Here is a 26,143-nt window from a genome sequence, read left to right as displayed (position 1 = left end):
TGCAACATGTTCATGATCAAGTTGTTTAAAGTTCATTATATCGTTTCTAAGAGAGATGATCTTAGCGGGAGGAAAATACTTAGAGATAAAAGCATCTTTGCACTTGTTCCATGAATCAATACTATTCTTAGGCAAAGACGAAAACCAAGCTTTAGCACGATCTCTAAGCTAAAAAGGAAATAGCTTCAATTTAACGACATCATTATTGACATCGTTTTTTCTTTTGCATATCACATAAATCGACGAAGCTATTCAGATGAGTAGCGGCATCTTCACTAGGAAGGCCGGCGAATTGATCTTTCATAACAAGATTCAACAAAGCAGTATTAATTTCACAAGATTCAGCATCGGTAAGAGGAGCAGTCGGAGTGCTAAGGAAATCATTATTATTGGTATTGGTGAAGTCACACAATTTAGTAGTATCTTGAGCCATCGCGACAAACAAGCAATCTAACACACGAGCAAACAAAAAGCAAGCGGAGAAAAGAGGCAAATAGAGAGGGAGGATAGAGAGAGAGGGAGAATAAAACGGCAAGGGTGAATTGGGGGAGAGGAAAACGAGAGGCAAATGGCAAATAATGTAATGCGAGAGATAGGGATTGTGATGGGTACTTGGTATATTGACTTTTTTGCGTAGACTCCCCGGCAACGGCGCCAGAAATCCTTCTTGCTAAGTCTTGAGCTTGCATTGGTTTTCCCCGAAGAGGAAGGGATGATGCAGCAGAGTAGCGTAAGTATTTCCCTCAGTTTTTGAGAACCAAGGTATCAATCCAGTAGGAGGCCACGCTCAAGTCCCTCGTACCTGCACAAAATGATAGCTTGCTGGGGTACTGATCCACGGGCACCTATGGGACCGGCGGACCGAGTCCCTTTCGGTTCGGCGGGGGCGGAGATCGTGCAAAGAGCAAATCGAGACGATGCACGCGAGCGATTTACCCAGGTTCGGGCCGCACGGATGCGTAAAACCCTACTCCTGCTTTGTGGTTTGTATTGATTTCTTGCTCGGGAGCGCGGAGTGCTACAGTACACACCAGCAGCTAGCAAGACCGAGCGTGAGTGTTTTCGAACCCCCCTCTACGTTGCACACGGGCCTCCTTTTATATGCTCAAGGGGTCACCGACAGGTGGCAACGGAGGCAAAGGGTAGAAATGGAAAGGTGCTGCGGTAGGCACAGCTACCTGCTACAGTGTATTGTACCTAACCCTGACGGCAGGGGACAAGGGCCTTAAATGCCCGTCTGCGTCGCCTAAACAGTGTAAAAGGGACCATCAGGGACGCCACCGCTCGCCACGACGGCAAACTTGTCAGCGCCGCTTGCCACCGCACGCTGCTAGCTGCACAGCCTCCTGCCACGTACGCCTGGAAGGGCCCCAGAGCGACACGTTGGTGGATGTGCTGGAGCGCGGGCACGGAGAGGTGGCTTGCCGCGGCAAGCGCCTTTCCGCGGTCGTTGTCTTGTCGCGTCCGGGAGCTTGTCGCTCACCGGGCCTTGCCGGGGCGTGTAGCGCGCCGCGGCAAGTTCCTTGAGATGCCTTGGGTGGCCTTCCCGGCAAGCACCTCTTGTCGGGGTCTTGAGATGCTTTTGTTAGCCTTCCCGGCAAGCTCCTCTTGCCGGGGTCTTGTCTTCTTGGCTTGGACACTTTGTTCTTGAATGGCTTCAAAGGAACCATGGAGGATCTTGGCGATCACCCGGCAAGCCTTGCCGCGGGACGCTGCGACTGCCCGTGCACAAGTTCGGGATACTAGGGTACCCCTACTCTAGTACACCGACATAGCTACTCGCAACCAACGCGATTAGGGGTTGTCAAGCCCTTCACGGTCACTTACGAGAGTGAGATCTGATAGATAGAATATTTTTGGTATTTTTGGTATAAAGATGCAAAGTAAAAAGTAAAGGCAAATTAAAAGGCAAAACAAGATTAAAGTGATGGAGATTGATATGATGAGAATAGACCCGGGGGCCATAGGTTTCACTAGTGGCTTCTCTCAAGAGCATAAGTATTCTACGGTGGGTGAACAAATTACTGTTGAGAAATTGATAGAATTGAGCATAATTATGATAATATCTAGGCATGATCATGTATATAGGCATCACGTCCGTGACAAGTAGACCGAAACGATTCTGCATCTACTACTATTACTTCACTCATCGACCGCTATCCAGCATGCATCTAGAGTATTAAGTTAAAAACAGAGTAACACCTTAAGCAAGATGACATGATGTAGAGAGATAAATTCATGCAATATGAAATAAACCCCATCTTGTTATCCTCGATGGCAACGATACAATACGTGCCTTGCTGCGCCTTCTGTCACTGGGTAAGGACACCGCAAGATCAAACCCAAAGCTAAGCACTTCTCCCATGGCAAGAACTACCAATCTAGTTGGCCAAACCAAACGGATAATTCAAAGAGACTTGCAAAGATAACCAATCATACATAAAAGAATTCAGAGAAGATTCAAATATTATTCATAGATAGACTTGATCATAAACCCACAATTCATCGGTCTCAACAAACACACCACAAAAAGAAGATTACATCGAATAGATCTCCACAAGAGAGGGGGAGAACTTGGTATTGAGATTCAAAGAGAGAGAAGAAGCCATCTAGCTACTAACTATGGACCCGAAGGTCTGAGGTAAACTACTCACACTTCATCGGAGGGGCTATGATGATGTAGAAGCCCTCCGTTATGACGGCCCTCTTCCGGCGGAGCTCCGGAACAGGCCCCAAGATGGGATCTCGTGGATACAGAAAGTTGCGGCGGTGGAATTAGGTTTTTGGCTCCTATTCTGATCATTAGGGGGTATGTGTGTATATATAGGAGTAAGAAGTACGCCGGAGGAGCAACGAGGGGCCCACGAGGCAGGGGGTACGCCCTAGGAGGGGCGCGCCCCCCACCCTTGTGACCGCCTCTTTTGTTCCTTGGAGCAGGGTCCAAGTCTCCAGGATCATGTTCGGTGAGAAAATCACGTTCCCGAAGATTTTATTCCGTTTGGACTCCGTTTGATATTCTGTTTCTTTGAAACACTAAAATAGGCAAAAAACAGCAATTCTGGGCTGGGCCTCCGGTTAATAGGTTAGTCCCAAAAAATAATATAAAAGTGGAAAATAAAGCCCAATATAGTCCAAAATAGTAGATAATATAGCATGGAGCAATCAAAAATTATAGATACGTTGGAGACGTATCAAGAGCCAGGGTGTTCTACACTTACCCCCCTAGGTATGCAAATGAGCTGCCTATTAAAGAGACGAGGATTCAGATCCAAACCACACCCTCCTCCCTTAGCGAGCATTCATCGGAGCGCACCCGGAAGCAATCCATTCCATCATGGCCGGTCGACGCAGCTCCTCCTCTCGTTCCTCCAGCCCCAAGCCCGGAGATTGGGAGAGGTGTTCCGTCTCGCACAGCCAACTAGTGAATCTTTAGACCCGGGGATTTCTCCCCCCATCGTATATGGTCCCGGTTCGAGCCGGGCTCGCCACCTACAATGGCGGAGAGCAAGCGGAAAGCTTTCCCAATCCCTCCAAAGGAGAGCGGGTATGCCTTGTTCCTTATTTGATAAGAGGACTCAGATTTCCAATTCATCCGTTTCTCCGGGGGCTCCTGGAGTTCTACGGCCTCAAGTTGCACTGCCTTACCCCTGCATCCATACTACATATCGCGGGCTACGTAGCCCTCTGCGAGCTGTTTTTGGGTCGCGAGGCTCATTTCGCACTGTGGAAGAAGCTGTTCTGCCTTGTGCCCCATTCTCAGAGGGGGTCAATATATCAAGTGGGCGGAGCCGAAGTATGGCGCATCGCCGGGACCGGATATCTATCCAGAACCCCGAAGAAGGCGTCCGAAGAATGGCCTTCAGAGTGGTTTCATATAGAAGACGTCCCCCTTCCGGATCCTATTCGGATCGGCCTTCCTGAGTTTGACAATGCTCCTTTGAAGAAGCCCCTGAGCTGGCGTCCACGGAGCCCCCAGGAGGAAGATGACAGCGACGTTCTTTACCTGATGAGCCGGATAAAGTTATTGGCTCAATCAGGACTGACCATGATCGAAGTCATGGCGATATGCATTATGCGGGGGGTGCAACCGCTTCAATATCGAGGCCACCCCATGTGTGATTTCAATGGGGAGGATGACACCACCCACTGCGGCCGCAAGGGGCCGGACTCGACCGCTGCTCTAGCAAAAATCTTGTCCGATTTGTACAAGGGAGAAGAGGAGGAATTCCTCCGTGTCAATCCACAAGGCAGATTTTCTATGTACAATCCTCCGAGCTGGGTAAGTCGACACTTTTCATGCCCATCCGTTCCACATTCCCATAGTTAAGTATCTTACCTTGGGATTCCAACGCAGGAGCTGCGTAAGGCTGTAAGGGAGATCAACAGCCCGCCTCCACAAGCAGAGGATCCGGAGCGGTCCCTCGACCCGGCCTCCCAAGAGGATCCGGGCATATCTGTGGAGCTAATTGATAGGGTATTTTACCAATTAAGTAGCGATAATGCCTTGGTAGCCATTACGGCCGATTACCCTGGGCTGCTCCCAGCTTCACAGGTAACTGAGACCGAAGTCCCGACATTTTGAAAAGGATCCGTCCTTGTGTACTTTGCTTACCGTATACCAGCGGTGTTTTGCAAGGGAGGCCCTTGGGACGTCAAGCCGAGCCCGCGACGACTAGCCAACAAGGGGCTGCGAGGCCGGGCAGGCTGAAAAGAAATGCAGTCCGGACTGAGACACCGGCGCAGCAGTATGGTGCGCCGCCTTACTCCATGATATCATTCTTTAAAGGCATATTAACGCCTGCGCTTTCTTAGGAAGAAGAACGCTCGCCGGACTATATCCGGAGAGGTCGCCAATCACGCCTCCACCAGTCAGGCTCCAAGGCTGGACCCGGAAGCGGAAGCGAATACGAGGCGCGCGCCGGATGCTCCTCTGACAGAGGATGCGGACAGACTGTCCGCCACAAATTCTGTGGAGAGCGCCATGAACCACAGGCGTCGCCGAGCCGTTCTCCGTGACGCTTGTTTCTCCCAAGAGGCATTTTATGCCTTCAACTCGGGAGATGCGTACCTCCGTGCTGCTCAAAATGGTCTAGCCAGAGCCACGGATCAGTATGTAAAGGACATACAGGTGAGAAAATTTGATGATTATATATATCAGTAGCCCCTAAGACTTGAAACAGTTAGAATAACTGATTTAAGGATCATTTGTTATGCAGGTTCTTACAGAAAAGAATACCCAACTGTCCCATGAGCTTGAAGAGTGCAAAGCCCAACTTCAGGCCGCACTGGCCGCAGAAGAGAAGTCCAAGAAGACCCCCGCTGGTAACACATATTTAAAATGATAGATAACATATAAAGTGCGGCATATGTGCAAATCTGACAATGAAGTTGTAGATGACGCCAGAGGAAATCCGGATGAGCAACATCTCCTACGCCGTCTAAAGGCTGGCGGGAGCGTGCTTACGAGGGTTAGGCAGGAGAAGAATAATCTCCAGGATGCCAACACCCAGCTGGGCGTGGAACTAAAGAATGTTCGTGCCCAACTGTCAGACTCCATGAAGGAGAATCAGCGGCTTCGATGCGGCATTTTCAGTAAGTGCTTGAACAAACTTTTAAGAAGAGTTCGGCGAAGAAGTTGACTAACAGAGCTACGTCTGTAGGTATGCTAACAGGTCGTCCCACGGAAGAAATGCCCGGGTCTGCGGGTGATATTCTGCCCGAGCTTTTACAGCTGCACGAGCGAGTTTGGCAGGCGATGCAAGGCATTGCCCAGGCCTTGTGGCCATCCGTCTCCGTGCCCGAAGGCCTTGGAGAGCTTGCAGAGAAGCTGAAGGGAGCACGGCAGCGCTTCCGATTGTGGAAGATATCAGCCTGTCGTCAAGGCGCCAGGGAAGCCTGGGCCATGGTGAAGACGCGGTATACCAAGGCTGACCCAAACCACATGGCCGAGGTCGGACCTGTGGGGCCTGATGGGAAAGAGATCCCTGTTAGCCTAGTGTACGGGCAAGTAGAATTGGCCGCAAGGTATTCCCAATAGAATTGTAGACTAGACAGCCTGTTGGATGGTATAGAAGAGGAATTTAGCTAGTCCAGTTGACTATGTAATTAAAACGACATGTATAATGCCTTCTAGTCGGATTGTAGATCATTTGTCATGGCGGACCTTTTTGCTTCAACCTCAGGACCCGATAGTCCGGAGTGTATCCGAATACCCTCTCGATTATATAAGAACCGGGGCATGCTTGGAAACCAGGCGTAGGGGTCATTAGTGCTTGAACAGACAAGTGCCCAACTAGTTATGTTATATTACATGGTTAGTAAGAAACATCTTCCAGGGAGAATAGTTCCGTTAGGGGTTCCTTTCCTTGGGTATGCATGCCCTAAAGTGCATGTCCGGACTGCGAAAAGAATCGCAGCAAAAAACATCTGGGGGCATATATAGAAAATAGGTAAAAAATCGTCTTTTGTTCACCGACCGAATATTCCCTAAAGAACACTAGCTTTCGGCTTCACCCAGTCTGAGGTACACATCCGGCTGACCGGCAGTAACAATCGTAGAGGTGCTCCCCTTATGCCCTAGCTGAATTAACGGGAACGTAGGGCATAAATACAAGAGTCGGGCAACCCAGCTTGGCCAAAACTTAAGTAATATCGATGCATATAATGGTGAATAAAAGGTACATGCGGAAGGATGACACATGTGCTGGGCATGAAGCCCGTATAAATAAATAAGCTTCTGTGAAAGAAGCCCCCAGGTATAATGAGCGCGGATAGCGCACCAGTTGTGTGCAAACAAGGCACAAATTGGCCCTTAAAGGCTGTGAGAGAAAATAAGGGGAGGAGGAGATAAATAAAAGACAGATAGTGTATAAAAATGGACAGTGGAAGGAGACGAACACTGATTCCGGCGCTAGGCGTAGAATCTTAGGAGTCTAGCTGCGTTCCATGGGTTCGGCTTGAATCGGTTATCCGATGCATCCCGCAGACGGTACGCCCCACCAGTCAGAACTTGGTCAATAATGAAGGGACCCTCCCATTTGGGCTTGAGTTTGTCCTTTTTCTTCTCCGGTAGGCGTAGAACTAATTCGCCAACATTATAAGTTTTGGCCCGTATTTCTCTGCTTTGGTATCTTCGAGCCTGCTGTTGATAGAATGCGGAACGGGCTTTTGCCACATCATGCTCCTCCTCCAGGGCGTCCAGACTGTCCTGCCGATCGAGCTCGGCTTCTCTTCTTCGTACATGCGCACTCGAGGTGAGTCATGAATTATGTCGCAGGGTAGAACCGCCTCTGCGTCATATACCATAAAAAATGGTGTGTACCCGGTAGTGCGATTCGGCGTGGTCCGCAGCCCCCAGAGTATGGAGTCGAGCTCCTCTACCCAGTGCGTGCCAGATTCCTTTAGGGACCGCACTAATCTGGGTTTGATGCCGCTCATGATAATACCATTTGCTCGTTCGACTTGACCGTTGGTTTGTGGGTGATAGACGGAAGCATAATCGAGCTTGATGCCCATGTTTTTGCACCAGAGTTTTACCTCGTCGGCCATGAAGTTCGTGTCATTATTAGTGATGATGCTGTGGGGGACGCCATAATGGTGTACGGCCCCGGATATGAAGTCTATCACCAATCCAGATTCGGCCGTCCTAACAGGCTTGGCTTCCATCCATTTGGTGAATTTATCCACCATGACCAGCAAGTATTTTTTCTTGTGGGTTCCTCCTTTAAGGGGTCCAACCATGTCAAGCCCCCAGACCGCGAAGGGGCAGGTAATGGGGATTGTGTGGAGGGCGGTGGGCGGCATATGGCTTTGATTTGCAAAAAGCTGGCAACCCACGCAGCGTTGGACCAGGTCCAGTGCGTCTGCCCGGGCCGTAGGCCAGTAAAAACCTGTACGGAAGGCCTTGCTTACAAGGGCCCAGGCTGCGGCATGGTGGCCGCCAAGTCCGGCATGAATTTCTGCCAGAAGCTTCCGCCCTTCCTCTTCGGAGATGCACCTTTGAAGGACTCCGGTGGTACTTTTCTTATAAAGCTCTCCCTCATGGACCCTGTAGGCTTTAGATCACCGCACTATGCAGTGTGCCTCATTTTGGTCCTCAGGGAGTTCCTGCCTAGTTAAGTAGGCCAGAAATGGTTCTGTCCATGGGGCGATGACAGCCATTATAACGTGGGCTAAGGATGTTATTTCGGTGGTAGAGCCTCCGATTATGTCAGAGTGTTCGGTATCGGGCATTGCGGTTGGGTCCGAGGGGGAAACCGAGGAACAGGACAGATCTATCCTGATGGTAGCAAGAGTAACAATACAGTCTATAATGCTACGTCAACAGTATAGTAAGAAAATACTACGTAAAGAAAAGGGGGGTATGAAATATCCATAGTGGATAATTTAGAGTACTATTTAGGGATAGATCGTACCTCTTTTTTTATCCCCTCGAACAAATCGAAATGATTGAAGTTTTTCTATTTGGAATCATCTTAGGCCTAATTCCTATGTTGTTACTAGTGTCCCCTTCCCATACCACGGATGGCTTGAAAAGCCTCTCCAAAAAGATGTTAGGGGGGACCGCATCGCGTTTTGCGCCGATGCGTGCGAGGATGTCTGCCGCCTGATTGTTTTTGTGGGCTATATGGTGAAATTCGAGCCCCTCGAACCGAGCTGACATTTTTAGGACGGCGTTGCAATAAGCCGCCATTTTCGGATCCTTGGCATCAAAGTCTCCATTTATTTGGGATATTGCGAGGTTTGAATCCCCCCGCACCTCTAGGCGTTGAATGCCCATGGATACTGCCATTCGGAGACCATGTAGAAGGGCCTCGTATTCGGCTGCGTTGTTGGAGTCTGTATACATTATCTGAAGTACGTATTGGACTGTATCTCCGGTTGGGGACATCAGAACGACGCCAGCCCCCAGACCAGCCAGCATTTTGGAGCCGTCGAAGTGCATGATCCAGTTGGAATATGCGCCATACTCTTTAGGGAGTTCGGCTTCCGTCCATTCGGCGACAAAGTCGGCCGATACTTGCGACTTAATGGCTCGTCGCGGCTTGTAAGTTATGTCGAACGGGAGAAGCTCGATGGCCCATTTGGCAATCCGGCCCATGGCATCGCGGTTGTTTATAATATCATTAAGTGGCACTTCCGAGGCTACTGTTATCGAACACTCTTGAAAGTAGTGTCGCAGCTTCCGGGATGCCATGAATACCGCGTATGCTATCTTTTGATAATGCGGGTACCATGACTTGCATGGAGTAAGGACAGTGGATACATAGTAGACCGGCTTTTGAAGGGGGAATTTATGTCCGTCCGTTTCTCGTTCGACGACGAGCACTGCGCTCACAACTTGATGAGTTGCCGCAATGTATAACAGCATTGGTTCGCTAATGTTTGGCACGGCTAGGACTGGTTTGGTTGCCAATATGGCTTTTATTTCTTCCAATCCGGCTGTGATGGCATCCGTCCACTCAAAGTGTTTGGTGCACCGAAGGAGACGATAAAGGGGTAATGCCTTTTCTCCCAGGCGGGAGATAAAGCAGCTTAGAGCCGCCACGCATCCAGTTAATTTATGGATTTGTTTGAGGTCCGTTGGGATATCCAATTGTGACAGAGCTTGGATCTTGGCTGGATTTGCTTCAATTCCTCAGCCGGATACAATGAAGCCCAAGAGCTTTCTGGCTGGCACACCGAAAACGCATTTTTCCGGGTTGAGCTTGATGTCATATGTTCGGAGGTTATCGAATGTGAGCCTCAAGTTGTCTACTAGAGATTTGATATGTTTGGTTTTGACGAACACGTCATCTACGTATGCCTCCACCGTTTTGCCGATCTGGTTTGCCAGACATGTCTGAATCATGCGCTGATATGTTGCGCCGGCGTTTTTGAGCCCAAAGGGCACTGTGTTGAAGCAGAAGGGGCCGTATGGTGTGATGAATGTCGTTGCGGCTTGGTCGGGCTCCGCCATCTTAATTTGGTGGTAGCCGGAGTATGCGTCGAGGAAACATAATGAATCGTGTCCTACGGTAGCGTTGATAATTTGATCGATGCGGGGAAGGGGGAAGGGATCCTTTGGGCAAGCCTTGTTAAGGTCCTTAAAATCGACGCACAGGCACCAGGATTTGTCCTTCTTTGGTACCATCACCAGGTTTGCTAGCCAGTCCGGATGTTTTATTTCTCTAATGAATCCGTCCTCCAATAACTTGGCTAGTTCCTCTCCCATGGCTTGTCTCTTAGGTTCAGAGAAACGCCGAAGAGCCTGCTTGACCGGCTTGAATCCCTTTAGAATATTGAGGCTGTGCTCGGCCAGCCTGCGTGGGATTCCTGGCATGTCTGAAGGGTACCAGGCAAAAATGTCCCAGTTCTCGCGTAGGAACTCTCGTAGTGCGGCGTCTATGTCAGGGTTTAATTGTGCCCCGATGGAAGCTGTTTTTGTAGGGTCCGTTGGATGGACTTGGAATTTGACTATTTCATCCGCCGGTTTAAAGGAGGTGGACTTGGATCTCTTATCGAGTATCACATCGTCCCTGTTCACCGTGGAGCACAGCGCAGTCAGTTCCTCAGCCGCTAGGGCCTCGGATAATGCCTCGAGGGCCAGTGCGGCTGTCTTGTTTTCGGCACGGAGTGCTGTGTCTGGATCACTAGCAAGAGTGATAATCCTATTGGGCCCGGGCATTTTGAGCTTCATGTACCCGTAATGAGGTATGGCTTGGAAGATTGTGAACGCCTCTCGCCCTAACAGGGCGTGGTAACCGCTACAGAACGGGGCCACTTGGAATGTAATATCTTCGGACCTATAATTCTCCAGCGTGTCGAACACCACATCTAGTGTGATTTTACCTGTACAGCGCACTTCCTGACTGGGGATTATTCCTCTAAAGGTTATGCTGCTTCGCTCGATGCAGTTCCAGTATATTTCCATTTTTTGAAGGGTTTCCTCATAGATGAGGTTTAATTCGCTGCCTCCGTCCATGAGTACCTTGGTGAGTCGGAAGCCGTCCACAATTGGACTGAGGACCAATGCGGCTGGTGCTCGGGCTGTTCGGAATTTAGGTTCGTCACTGGCATTGAAAGTAATAGCCGTGTCACTCCATGGGTTTATTGTCACCACATGGTAGATTTCGGCAAGGCTGCGGAGTGTTCGCTTTCGCCTATTATTTGATGCGAAGGTCTCGAAGACCGTTAATACCATACTCGTATTTCTGGGATGGTGCTCTGTGGCTTCTGGAATTAGGAGATCCTCGCCACTTTTGGCTACCTGCCGGAGTATCCAACATGCTCTAAGGCTATGTATTGGTATGGCGCCCTCTGTACTGTGAATTTTACAGGGTCCATTGAGCCATCCCTCCAGTACGATTCCATGCCCTATAGAGGGTTTTTGCTTTTTGGTAGTTGACCCGGGTGTCTTTTGATAGTGCACCCTTTTATTTCAGACTGGGTTCGTATTTAGGGCCGGATTATCCCAAAAGTTTGTTTCAGTTTTCCAGGCACTTTCCATCGCATAGTACTTTCGTACTATGGATGCCAAGTCAGCGAAGCGTGATATCTCACGGCGATTTATGGCGTTAAGGATTCCCTTGTCCATGCAATTATTGCAGAAAAATAAGATTGTGTCTTCCTCGCGACAGTCCTTAACCTTGTTCATCGCAAGGAGGAATCTGGCCCAATAGTGATGTACTGTTTCCTGGGGCTCTTGCCTGATGTGGGAAAGATCGCTTATGTTTGGGTGGGTGGGTGGAATTGAATCTGAACCCTTACCCGATCTGGGATCCAGGGGCCGAGAAATTTCCAATTTTGGAAATTCTGGTTCCGGGGTGTTGCCCGATAATCCTGGCCCGCCGCCTAACTCTAAGTTCAGGGATTGGATGTTGTCCTCCCGTGAACGGGTATCCGGCTCGGAGAGCTCAAGAATCCGGACATAGTTGGTCCTCAATATGGAGGAGAGGTCGCCGCATTGTTCCTCCACCACTGCAATATGATGGGTGACCGGCGGAGAGTTAATCTCCCTTTGATCGGGATTAAGCCCAATCCGTTCATAGTCCGTAGCAACTCCCAGGGAGGCGATGCGATCCAAGAGCTCGTTTAGGGAGGCGAGCTCCATTGGATCCATCTGTTCGGCGAGTGCCGATTTGATGTGGAGGCTGTTTTTGATGACCCGAGAAGTCATCGTCGGAGCGGTGGCCGAACAGGCGGTCATGATGAAACCGCCTAGCCGGAGAGTTTGGCCGACAGCCAAAGCTCCCCCAACAGTAGTACCGTCTTTAAAGACGAGATGAGACATCCTTCCTTCTGGCGACGGCACAGTGGAACTCTCAATGAAAGCACCAATGTCGGTGTCAAAACCGGTGGATCTCGGGTAGGGGGTCCTGAACTGTGCGTCAAGGCAGATGGTAACAGGAGACAAGGGACACGATGTTTTTACCCAGGTTCGGGCCCTCTCGATGGAGGTAAAACCCTACTCCTGCTTGATTAATATTGATGATATGGGTAGTACAAGAGTAGATCTACCACGAGATCAGAGAGGCTAAACCCTAGAAGCTAGCCTATGGTATGATTGTTGTTGTCCTACGGACTAAACCCTCCGGTTTATATAGACACCGGAGGGGGCTAGGGTTACACAGAGTCAGTTACAATGGGAGGAGATCTACATATCCGTATTGCCAAGCTTGCCTTCCACGCCAAGGAAAGTCACATCCGGACACGAGACGAAGTCTTCAATCTTGTATCTTCATAGTCCAATAGTCCGGCCAAAGGTTATAGTCCGGTTGTCCGGACACCCCCTAATCCAGGACTCCCGCACCCGCCATGCCCGTGTGCGCGCCCCCTCAGCGGCATGGGACGTCGCCGTCAACCGCTACCTTGCAGCGCTGCGAGTTGCCATCCTCCCGCGCCCCGCTCGTCGATCACGCGATGACATGATGTTTGATTTCCAAGCGAAGAACATTCTTTGCTTCCTTGAAGACTTCAACAACGGCGTCCCGGAGGACAACATAGACAACGCCGGTGCGGCACGCCGCCTCCGCCGCCGCCGGAATTAGTTTTTTGGGGTTTAATAATGTATCTCGGTCATATGAATATAAATTCATAGTGTGACTGAATGAAAGATATGGTTTGAACGAACTTGCGTTTTTCTCTCTGCATGTACAGACTTATCAAATGATTTTCTTTAAAAAATGTCAATGGTTTTTAAATATAAAACACTCATTGCAAACGTTTTAGTTAGACCACCCATATGCAAACTGATAGCTTCCCAAGAAAGCCAAAGGAAAATGTGCCAAGCAGGATTTGTGCAGCTCTTGATCGCAAACTTTTTAGACAGAACACCCGTATGTAAACCAACAGCTTCCCCAGTAAGCCAAGGGAAAATGTGTCGTGCGGGATTTGTGCAGCTCGTCATCGCAAATGTTTTAGATAGAACACTTGTATGCAAAGTGAGAGCTATGGTCTTCCCCAGTAAGCCAAGGGAAGATTCGTAGCGTAGGATGTGTGCATCTCTTCAACGCAAATGGTTCAGATTTAATACGGTATGCAAAGCCAGACTTCAGCGCTAAATAGAGAAAATGTGTTGAGGAGGATTTGTACATCCCTTCAACGCAGACGGTTGTTTTGGATGACCCGTGTGTGATACTTATCCAACGTATCTATAATTTATGAAGTATTCATGCCATATTTACAACAATTTTATATGGTTTTGGTATGATTTGCATGGAACTAACCCAGACTGACGAGGTTTTCAGCAGAACTACCGTGGTGTTGTTTTTTGATGCAGAAATGAAAGTTCTCAAAATGAGCTAAAACTTTTTGATGATTTTTTTGGCACAAAAGAGACCCTTGAAGCTTTGTGGGAGGCCCAGAAGATCCACGAGGAGGGCACAACCCACCAGGACGCACCTGAGGGGCCCGGCTAGCCCCGGTGGGTTGTGCTCACCTCGAGGCCCATCTTCGCGTGAAACCGACGAAAAAACCTATAAATAGAGAAACCATCATAAATAACCCTAGATCAGAAGTTCTGCCGCCGCAAGCCTCTATAGCCATGAAAAACCAATCTAGACCCCGCTCCGGCACTCCGTCGAAGGGGGAAACCATCACCGATGGCCATCTTTATCATCCCGGCAACCATCTTCACCATGATGAGGAGGGAGTAGTCCACCCTCGGGGCTGAGGATTTGTACCAGTAGCTATGTGTTTAATCTCTCTCTCGTTTTCTTGAGATTTCATGACCTTGATGTATCGCGGGTTTCATTAATATAGTCGGATCATATGGTGTTTTCCCCTCTCTACCTTGTTGTGAATTGAGTTTTCCCTTTGAGATTTCATTTTATCGGACTGAATACTTTTATGGATTTGAGAGCACTTGATGCATGTCTTGCTATGAACACCTGTGGTGACAACGGGGTATCATATTGATTCATTTGATATGTGTTTTGGCACTCAACTCGCGGATTCCCGAGGTGACATTGGGGTAATCTATGCATAGGGGTTGATGCATGTTCTCGTCTTTTGTTTCTCCGGTAGAAATCTTGGGGCACTCTTTGAGGTTCTTTGTGTTGTATTGAGAATTATGAATCTGAAATTGTTTGATGCACACTGTATAATCAACTCACGAATACTCGCAGTGATATTGGAGTATCTAGGTGACAGTAGAGTTGGTCGATTTGTATCATATGGTGTTATTTTAGTACGAACTCTTGGTTAGATCGATCGGAAAGAATAGCTTAGTGTTATTTTAGTACGAACTCTAGGATAGATTGATCGGAAAGAATATCTTTGAGGTGGTTTTGTACCCTACAAATAATTTCTTCTTATGTTCTCCGCTAGATAAGAACTTAGGAGTGATTCTTCGTCGCACGTGAGGGATGGTTATATGACCCAATTATATTAGCACTATTGAGAGATTGCACTAGCGAAAGTACGGACCCTAGGCCTCATTTTCAAGCATTGCAATATCGTTTGTGCTTCGTTTTATCAATTTCTACCTTGTTGTTTTTATTGTTCCTATTACAAAAATCAATATCTATTATCATTACTATCTTTTATTACGATCTCTTCACCGAAGTAGTGCACCCATACAAATTACCATTGTATTTGGTGTGTTGGGGACACAAGAGACTTTTTGTTATTTGGTTGCAGGGTTGTTTGAGAGAGAACATGTTCATCCTACGCATCCCATGGATTGATAAACCTTAGGTCATTCACTTGGGGGAATTTGCTACTGTCCTACAAAACTCTGCGCTTGGAGGCCCAACATGAGTCTACAAGAACAAGTTGTGTAGAAGACATCAAGCTCTTTTCTGGCGCCGTTGCCAGGGAGGTGAGTGCTTGAAGGTATATTGAGGGAGTCCTGGATTAGGGGGTATCCGGACAGCCGGACTATAACCTTTGGCCGGACTGTTGGACTATGAAGATACAAGATTGAAGACTTCGTCCCGTGTCCGGATGGGACTCTCCTTGGCGTGGAAGGCAAGCTTGGCAATACGGATATGTAGATCTCCTTCCTTGTAACCGACTCTGTGTAACCCTAGCCCCCTCCGGTGTCTATATAAACCGGAGGGTTTAGTTCGTAGGACACAATCACAACAATCATACCATAGGCTAGCTTCTAGGGTTTAGCCTCTCTGATCTCGTGGTAGATCTACTCTTGTACTACCCATATCATCAATATTAATCAAGCAGGAGTAGGGTTTTACCTCCATCGAGAGGGCCCGAACCTGGGTAAAAACATCGTGTCCCTTGTCTCCTGTTACAATCCGCCTAGACGCATAGTTCGGGACCCCCTACCCGAGATCCGCCGGTTTTGACACCGACATTGGTGCTTTCATTGAGAGTTCCTCTGTGTCGTCATCATCAGGCTTGATGGCTCCTTCGATCATCGTTAGCGATGCAGTCCAGGGTGAGACTTTTCTCCCCTGACAGATTTTTGTATTCGGCGGCTTTGCACTGCGGGCCAATTCGCTTGGCCATCTGGAGCAGATTGAAAGCTACGCCCCTAGCCATCAGGTCAGGTTTGGAATCCTAAACTACATGGCCGATATCCGTGGAGACTTGATCTTCGACGGATTCGAGCCCCTGCCAAGTGCGCCGTACTGTCACGATGGGCATAATTTAGCTCTGCCACCGAATAGTGTCCTAGAGACCGCACCTGCGGCTGCTCCGACCTTTAATTCGGAGCCAACTGCGCCATCCGAGGGCGGGTGGTTAGACCCCGCCGCGGAGGCAGCAGCCTCAACGGAGATTGAACCGAACACCAACCTTATCCTTCGCGAGGCCCGTGACTCCCCATCGCCGGACTCTCCTCCGGACTCTGGACCATCCGCGCCCCTAGCAATCGAATCCGATTGGGCGCCGATCATAGAGTTCACTGCTGCAGATATCTTTCAGCACTCGCCCTTCGGCGACATACTAAATTCACTAAGGTCTCTCTCTTTGTCAGTAGAGTCTAGGCCGGATTATGACCGGCAGGATTGGGATGCGGACGACGAAGAAATTTGACGCCCACCCACCACCCACTTCATAGCCACTGTCGATGACTTGACCGACATGCTCAACTTCGACTCCGAAGACATTGACAGTATGGACGACGATGCAGGAGACGAACAGGAGCCAGTGCCTATAGGGCACTGGAAAGCCACCTCGTCGTATGACATATATATGGTGGACACAACCAAAGAAGGCAATGGAGATGGAACAGTGGAGGATGACCCCTCCAAGAAGCAACCTAAGCGCCGGCGTCAGCAGCGCCGCTCTAAGTCCCGCCAAAGCAAAAACGGTGATTCCGGCACAGGAGATAACAACACCCCGGACAGTGCCAAAGACAACCCCCTCCAGCAAGATTCAGCACAGGAGGATGGAGAAGCCAGCCCTCATGAGAGAGCGGCAGATAGAGAGGAAGAGGATGATAATTACATACCTCCGTCCGAAGATGAGGCAAGCCTCGGCGACGACGAATTTGGCGTGCCTGAGGATCCCATTGAGCAAGAGCGCTTCAAGCACCGGCTTATAGCCACGGCAAATAGCCTTAAGAAAAAGCAGCAACAGCTTAGAGCTGATCAAGACTTGCTAGCCGACAGATGGACTGAAGTCCTTGCGGCCGAGGAATATGAATTCGAACGCCCCTCCAAAAGCTACCCAAAACGCAGGTTGCTACCCCGATTAGAGGAGGAAGCACCTAAACCTACGTCCCCAGTGTATGACGCAGCTGACCGGCCACCTCGTGGCCACGACAGAGAGGCCTCTCGGCCCACAACTCAAGCCGCACCCCGGCACCACTCAAAAAATACCAAGGCTTGGGGAAACGCGCTAGACCAGTGAGATATATTGGAGGACAAAGCAAGGCAAACAAGATCGATCTACGGATCGCGTGGGCGCCTGTAACGCCCTCGATGCGGCTATATCTCCCATGTGTCGAAGCACGACTTAGAGGCATAACCGCATTGAAAGCAATGTCGCAAGTGAGGTAATCTTTGCAAACAACCCATGTAGTACATAAGGGAACAAGATTCCTAGTTGGCTTACACTCGCCACTTCACACAATTACATGAATAAAGCATTACATCATCCAAATACAATCAAGGTCCGACTACGGAACCAAAATAAAAGAAGAACCCCAAATGCGACAAGGTCCCCGATCGACCCCAACTGGGCCCCACTACTGATCAACTAGAACGAAACAACACAAAGGACAAGATCTTCATCGAGCTCCTCCTTGAGCTTGGTTGCGTCATCTGCACGGTTCAACGGCACCTGCAAGCTGGTTTTGGAAGTATCTGTGAGTCACGGGGACTCAGCAATCTCGCACCCTCGTGATCAAGACTATTTAAGCTTATGGGTAAGGTAAAAGGTATGAGGTGGAGCTGCAGCAAGCGACTAGCATATCTGGTGGCTAACCTGTTCGCAAAAGAGAGAGAGAAGAGGAGGCAAAGCACGATCGAGAAACTATGATCAGGAAGTGATCCTAGAACAACCTACGTCAAGCATAACTCCAACAACCGTGTTCACTTCCCGGACCCCACCGGAAAGAGACCATCACGGTTACACACGCAGTTGATGCATTTTAATTAAGCTCAACTTCAGGTTTTCTACAACCGGACATTAACAAATTCCCATCTGCCCATAACCGCGGGCACGGCTTTCGAAAGTTCAAAACCCTGCAGGGGAGTCCTAAGGTGTGGAACAAAACACCAGGCATAAGGCCGAGCCTTCCACCCTTTACCAAGTATATAGATGCATTAATTAAATAGGATATATTGTGATATCCCAACAAGTAAAACATGTTCCAACAAGGAACAACATCTCCATGTTCCAACAAGGAACGAACTTCAATCTTCACCTGCAACTAACAACGCTATAAGAGGGGTTGAGCAAAGCGGTAACATAGCCAATCAACGGTTTGCTAGGACATGGTGGGTTAGAGGTTTGACATGGCAATTTGGGAGGCATGATAAGCAAGTGGTAGGCATCGTAGCATAGGCATAGCAAAAGAGCGAGCATCTAGCAAAGCAAAGATAGTAGTGATTTCGAGGGTGTGATCATCTTGCCTGAAATCCTGCAAGGTAGAAGAACGAGTCCATGAAGAAGACAAATAGATGTAGCCAACGGATCCTCACACACGCAACTTTATCAGAACCAACCCGAAGAAGCAACACCGGAAAGAAGCAAACAACATAGTAAACAACCACCACATAGACATGGCACGATGCGCAAACAAGTATGATGCATGTCCGGTTTAATGAGGCATGGCATGGCAATATGCACAAACAATACTACAAGTTAAATGGAGCTCAATATGCATCGGGATGCATATTGACAAAACACCACATGACTTATTTAGTTCTCTCTCGTTTATGTACCCAACAAGGTTAAATGTTGTTAGCATGGCAGAAGGTGAAGCATGATGAAACTATCTAATCTAGGCAAGTTTAAATGAGGCCGGTACAACAAAACAACAAGTCCGGAAACTCCTCATATGCATATATTAGGTTTGGTACTGTTCTGCCCTAAACACAATTTTAGGGTTGTTAAACATGCAATATGAAATCACCATGTTAAACTAGGCATTTTTCTACCCCATTTACATATAAAGTTTGTTAAATTTGGAGCTACGGTTATTTAGGTATGGAATAAAGCATTTTAGCATATTCATAGAGAAAAATTTAAACAAACAACATTTTAAACATGGATGAAGATGACATATTATGAAACTAGATGCAATTCTAAGCATTTTTCATATATAAGTTATTTTAATCCGATGCACGGTTTGTGAGATATTAAATGAATGAACATGGAGGGTTTTTCTGTAAAACTGCAGTTCCCTGGAATAAATACTAAATTCGCAGAACTAAAAAAAACATTACGGGCTGAAACTGAGCAAATGGGCCAACAAGGTAATAGGCGCAACATGACTATCACACGCCCATGGCGCCAAATAGCGAAGGTTGTGGGGAGCTCACCCATGGGCTTGGCCCGTTCTGTGGTGCGGTTTGGTTCTAGCAGCGGCTGGGCTAGGCCTTGCTCACGCGGCCCACGATGGTGCTGGAGGCGCGGTCAACGCTCGGGGCGAACACGCGGTCGTTCTCCTCGCTCGTACATGAAGCAGAGGAAACAGGGGAACGGCGGCACGGCTGGACGGCGGCAAAGCAGCAGCGGAGGGCGGCGACTGGCGCTGCGAGCGGGCGCAGCGGGCGGCTGGGCGGACTTGGCGCACGAGGAGGAGCGGGAACGGCAGGATCTGGCCGGGTCCTGGCGACTGCGTTCGTCTCTTGAAGCTCCTGCAGGTTGCGGCGGTTCGGGAGAGCGACGACGCGAACTTGGCGCGCGAGGGAGGCAGGGGTTGTAGGCGCGGTTGAGGAAGGGGTGCCGGGAGGCAGCGGATCCGGCGAACCCAGTAGCGGCGCGACGAACTTAGGAGGCGACGGCCTCGGCTCCTGCAGCAAAACGACGGCGAGGCGGGGAAATCAGCAGAGGCGCGACGCGAGGAAAAGAAAGGGGTTGGAGGCGGTGCAAAAGAGCTCACCAGTGGGCGGTGAGGACGACACGGAGGCAACCCAAGGTCGCAGGTGACCAGGGCGGCGCGGCTCACTTCCATGGACGGACGGCCATGGCTGCTCTCCTGTCCAGTACGAGAGAGAGAGAGGATGAGCCCGGCAACAGGTGAAAGAAAGAAGGAACGGGAGGAGGAGACGCGAGGTGGCTCCGGTGCTGCTGCTGGGACGACGAGGGCCGTGGGGATCTCTGGTTGGAGGGGATGGATCGATGGAGTTGGTCCAGTGGGGAAAATTAGGTGGAGCTCGGGCTGGCTACGAGGTGGATCTGGGAAGATCCCGAGGGGAATGGTGAGTGGGTGGCGGCGGCGCGATGGGACAAGGGGGAGGATTTTTAGGGTTAGGCTAGAGTTGATCTATATATAGCAAAAGGCTAAATTTAGGGGCATCTGGACCCTCCGATCTTAATCGGACGATCCCAGATAAATAGGTTAGGGGGCCCAAATAAGAAAAGGGTGACGTTTTGTAGATGTTTGGGGATGATCCGGACACAACGGTGGCGACAGTCCGGGTCGGGTTCGGGACAACTTTCGGACGCGCACGTGAGGGGGTCGATGCACCGTGCAAGGAGGGGTTTTGGGGCCTGGCGGTGATAGCGGACTGTGCAGACGGACTAGAGAGGAAAGAGAGGGAAAGTCCGACAACAGTTTTCGAAGACCGAAAACGTCCGACGTGTGCCCGGCTATAATGCCGCTATAGTTTAACGTTGGGACGTTAAACGGACTCCGAATGCGATGAAACTTGACAGGCGGTCTACTGACAATAAAACAACACCGCACGTCAACTTTCATCCCATTCCGAGAACATTTTCTGGCCACTTATAAAAATAAAATTTCGGACACGCCGCGGGCGCGTGCAAGTGTGGTTGGGCTCAGAACGGACAACAGAGAGAAACTCGGAGAACCCGGACGAATGCAAGTTTTAAAATATGATGATGCAATGCACATGATGACATGATGAGATGCAACACGCAAGCAAATGACATGACAACGACAGCGAAAACTGGAAGACACCTGGCACATCGGTCTTGGGGCGTTACAACACTCCACCACTACGAAAGGATCTTGTCCCGAGATCTAGAATGGCACCGGAGGGAAAACGGAAGAGAAAGAGAAGAGGTAAAACTAAGTTGCTTCTTTGACAAACGAGTGAAACCACGAACCTTGAAAAGGTTAAGCCATTTCGAGAAAAGAATAGAATGGAGATAAATCAAGTTGAAAATACTCTGTAAGCAAAGAGGAACAAGGAAGAACAACTTTGGGCAGCACTCCGGTTGAGAAGTGATGCAAGGCTTGATAAGGCGAAAGAACTTGAGCAAAAAGGACAGAACACTCCGGTTAAATGGATAATCACGAAAAGAACATGATCCAAGATGATGAGAGAAAAGAGCAACATCACAATGCCTCCGGATGAAAGAATCAAAGGTAGATTGTTGGAACAAAAGAGCGGAGAAGAAAATGACAACTTCTATCACAATTGAACTTGGAAAGCATCCTTGCAAGAAAGGATTGCGCGGGGTTGTTGGGAAAACAACAACGAAGAGGATAAGCTTGTAGTGGGCTTATGGAAAACATCTCTAGAACTTGAGGTGAAATTCCACCACTAACGAAAACAATATTGGATTGATAAGAACAAGAAGACGAGGAACTTGTTCATTGGAAGGATAAAGAAGAACTTGGGTCCTTTATAAGCACCATAAACAGCAACAATCCTTAGGGAAGGCTTTAGGTGAACTATCACCCAAGATAACTCCAAAGAAGAGATTGATGGATTTTAAAATATCTCATTCTTGACAACATGTGAATCATGAAACATGAACTCAAATTATCAAGAATGACATAATACCACCTCCAATGATACGGAAGAAAGAATTGCACTCCGGATAGGAAGATGAAGAATGCTTGAGCTCTTAGAAAAGAATCTCAATTAACACTTAGAGAAGGAATATAAATCCTTAATGAACCATCATGTAGAACCTTCATGAAGAACTCCGGTAAACGAAAGAATGATCAAACGAAAGAAAGAGAAGTTGAAAATACAAGGTGAAACCTTGCGATGATTATATGGATCTCTGTGGCGATATAATTGAAAAAGCGGTTGGAACTCCGGGAAAGAAAAGATGAAACAAATGAAACTGAGAATTTGATAAGCCTCCGAGATAAGGAAATAATCTCTTGGATGAAACAAGAATAAGAATTACATTATGCTTATCCTTCATCAATTAAATTGATGGCAATCAACGGATTTGACATATTACTTATTCTCGTAGAAAAGATTAAGAGAGATATAACATAAACTTGAGAATGTCTTCGACGAACCGCCGGTAAGATTTGAAAAGCACGAATGCATAGATATGATACACGAAGGAAGAAGAACTCTTGAACGAACCACCGTAAGAATTGAAAAAGAAAAACGATTACAACATGAAGAAAACATCGGGAAGAATTATAAAAAGAACGAAGATACTTGAGAGAATTTAGATACAACTGAAACGAAGAGATCACGCGCTGATTAAAAAATATTGAATGATGCACCGGTGAGATTTGGGGAACGAGAGCTGAAAAGTGAGAATGAACAAGTCTTCTAAAATGATGGGCTCCGGATAATCGAACTGAAAATACCCTTGAATATCTCCTGATGGGTGAAAAGGATTCTCACAATCGAAAATAATTAGGAGAGGATGGCAACAAGCTAGCACCATGAATCTTGAAGAGAATGGAGCAAGATTAAAGAGAAACTCTTCTTCGGTCTTCAATATCTGAGAATGACGATGAGAAACACCACCAAATTGTTGAGGTACTCCGGGATGAAAAATGGAAAGGTTGAAACAACGATTAAAGAATTTGAAAGATCAAGGAGAAAGGCATTTGACTGATGACAATTCATTCTTACGTCAAACTTTGAAATGAATTTGACACTAACTCTGGGAGAATAAGAAGAGTCAGGTAAGATCCTGGGAAAAGACCTCTGGGTTAGGGCCCACTCAAAAGATACACTGTTGAAAAGATTACTTGAAAGAGAGATTGCACCGGTTGAATTAAATGACTTGAATGAGATAACAACCTCGAACGATCTTGAACAAATGTAGAGTGGAAAAAACACGAATCTTCAGGATATCTTGAGCACTCCGGAACAATTGAATAGCGAGAAATGAATGAATATGATGAGCACCGGTATGATAAAACTTCTGAAATGAGGAAAGGATATGATCAACACCAAAAGCTTGTATTGAAACCACCGGAGAAGAAAAGAATGAAGAATGACGAACTTGAAGCTCCATTAGAATCTTCCTGAGAATCACCGGATAAGAACATTGACGGAAAAGGAATGGAGAGACTTCCATCAATAAAATGGATACTTGAATAAGAAATCTGGGTCCTTGCAGAAACAAGGGTGGGAGGATGGGAAAAACAAAGGCAACTTGGGATGGATGAAAACAACCAACGTTGAGAAGAACTGATACTTGATTTTGCTGATGTTGAAAAGATTGGAACCACTAGAAGAGAAACACTCCGGATGAAAAGGATTGTCATGACAATCTCGATTATCATGAAGGATTAGTATTCACATAGGAGTATGAGAACACCGTTTAGAGAAGGTATGGAATCAACATTTGACTTCGAAGCAACTCGAATACCACAACTCAAAACAAAAACAAGGATTGGCTTGCAGAATAAGCCAGAACAAACATATGATTGAGATTTCGTCTGAAGTTTTCGTGGTGGGGCCTACACGGGCACGATCGTACAGCACCATCATGTACAAGGCAGTGCACATGACATACGAAGCGTCCCCGAGTCGGCATAGCCAAGGACTCTTTAAGACACAACGAGACCACTGTAAAACCAACCGTGAATAGGCGGACCACTAGACGTCGAACCCCAATTTCATATCATGCATCTGTCGGAAAGATTTCCTAAGAGCTACTTGAATTCCCACCTATGAAACTCCCGAAATTCTCCGGTTATGCAATCAGGTGTTGGGGATACAGGGGAAGCATAATATCTCACCCAAAACTAGCAAATCCTACATCCAGTTGTATCCATCCTTCAACACATAACCAAGAAACCTTCAGAAATCGTCTACCTCAACCTTTGAAAAGCATCCGTTATACAAGTTATGGCAATACTCCCGAACTCCCGCCCCAGTACTGGGTGGCGTCGAGGTTATCTCACCAACGAACTGCATAAAAGAGATTTTCGATGTCGGCGTACTGAACTCAGGTATTGCAGAACTGCAACGATAAAATTGTGACGACAACACCTCGGAGCTCAACTCCCCGGGACACTGCCACAAGCCCTAAATGACAGGAGGCACCAAGAACAATGTTCTCGTCACAAAACCATCGGAATGATTCTAAGATACCCGCGTGATCCTAAAAAAAATTTAGTGAAATTTGAGAAGAGAAGAGTCAAAACTCTACGTAAGGATGCCTTACCAGAGCGATGAGGAGACTGGAAAGTAAAAAGAATTCCTAAACTCTCCGATATATAATTCCTAAATGACTCAAAACATTTTTCTAGACACAACTCGGCTGCTAAAAACGATCAAGCAATGGGGGCTCCTAAGGTCGGGGAAGGCTCTGATTACCAACTTGTAACGCCCTCGATGCGGCTATATCTCCCACATGTCGAAGCACGACTTAGAGGCATAACCGCATTGAAAGCAATGTCGCAAGTGAGGTAATCTTTGCAAACAACCCATGTAATACATAAGGGAACGAGATACATAGTTGGCTTACACTCGCCACTTCACACAATTACAAGAATAAAGCATTACATCATCCAAATACAATCAAGGTCCGACTACGGAACCAAAATAAAAGAAGAACCCCAAATGCGACAAGGTCCCCGATCGACCCCAACTGGGCCCCACTACTGATCAACTAGAACGAAACAACACAAAGGACAAGATCTTCATCGAGCTCCTCCTTGAGCTTGGTTGCGTCATCTGCACGGTTCAACGGCACCTGCAAGCTGGTTTTGGAAGTATCTGTGAGTCACGGGGACTCAGCAATCTCGCACCCTCGTGATCAAGACTATTTAAGCTTATGGGTAAGGTAAAAGGTATGAGGTGGAGCTGCAGCAAGCGACTAGCATATCTGGTGGCTAACCTGTTCGCAAAAGAGAGAGAGAAGAGGAGGCAAAGCACGATCGAGAAACTATGATCAGGAAGTGATCCTAGAACAACCTACGTCAAGCATAACTCCAACAACCGTGTTCACTTCCCGGACCCCACCGGAAAGAGACCATCACGGTTACACACGCAGTTGATGCATTTTAATTAAGCTCAACTTCAGGTTTTCTACAACCGGACATTAACAAATTCCCATCTGCCCATAACCGCGGGCACGGCTTTCGAAAGTTCAAAACCCTGCAGGGGAGTCCTAACTTAGCCCATGACAAGCTCTCACGGTCAACGAAGGAATAGACCTCCTCCCGAGACATTCCAATCAGGCTCGGTATCCCGGTTCTACAAGACATCCTCGACAATGGTAAAACAAGTCCAGCAAGACCACCCGATGCGCCGACATCCCGATAGGAGCTGCACATATCTCGTTCTCAGGGCACACCGGATAAGCTAAGCGTACAGAAGCCGACGTAACCCAAGTTGCCAAGGGATGGCCCTGCACGGTGCTCTGGGTTGGACCAACACTTAGACAAACACTGGCCCGGGGGTTTAAAATAAAGATGACCCTCAGGATGCGCGACTCCCAAGGGAAAAGGCTAGGTGGCAAATGGTAAAACCAAGGTTGGGCCTTGCTGGAGGAGTTTTATTCAAGGCGAACTGTCAAGGGGTTCCCATTATAACCCAACCGTGTAAGGAACGCAAAATCCGGGAACATAACACCGATATGACGGAAACTAACACGGCAAGAGTGGAACAAAACACCAGGCATAAGGCTGAGCCTTCCACCCTTTACCAAGTATATAGATGCATTAATTAAATAGGATATATTGTGATATCCCAACAAGTAAAACATGTTCCAACAAGGAACAACATCTCCATGTTCCAACAAGGAACGAACTTCAATCTTCACCTGCAACTAACAACGCTATAAGAGGGGCTGAGCAAAGCGGTAACATAGCCAATCAATGGTTTGCTAGGACATGGTG

General features: G+C 48.0%; 1 long non-coding RNA gene across 1 annotated transcript; it reads right to left on the bottom strand.

Annotated features, from left to right (window-relative positions):
- Positions 1-18,574: 18,574 nt before the first annotated feature.
- On the bottom strand, positions 18,575-20,351 carry LOC125556595. Its single transcript, XR_007305143.1, has 3 exons — positions 20,000-20,351; positions 19,437-19,910; positions 18,575-18,601 (listed from the first exon to the last, which is right to left on the bottom strand). It is a non-coding gene; the product is annotated as an uncharacterized LOC125556595 (long non-coding RNA).
- Positions 20,352-26,143: the final 5,792 nt, after the last annotated feature.

Source organism: Triticum urartu, chromosome 5, assembly GCF_003073215.2.
Source record: "Triticum urartu cultivar G1812 chromosome 5, Tu2.1, whole genome shotgun sequence".
Taxonomy (NCBI): Eukaryota; Viridiplantae; Streptophyta; class Magnoliopsida; order Poales; family Poaceae; genus Triticum; species Triticum urartu.
The sequence above is the reverse complement of the archived record's forward strand: the minus strand, read 5'-3'. Positions and strand labels throughout refer to the sequence as shown.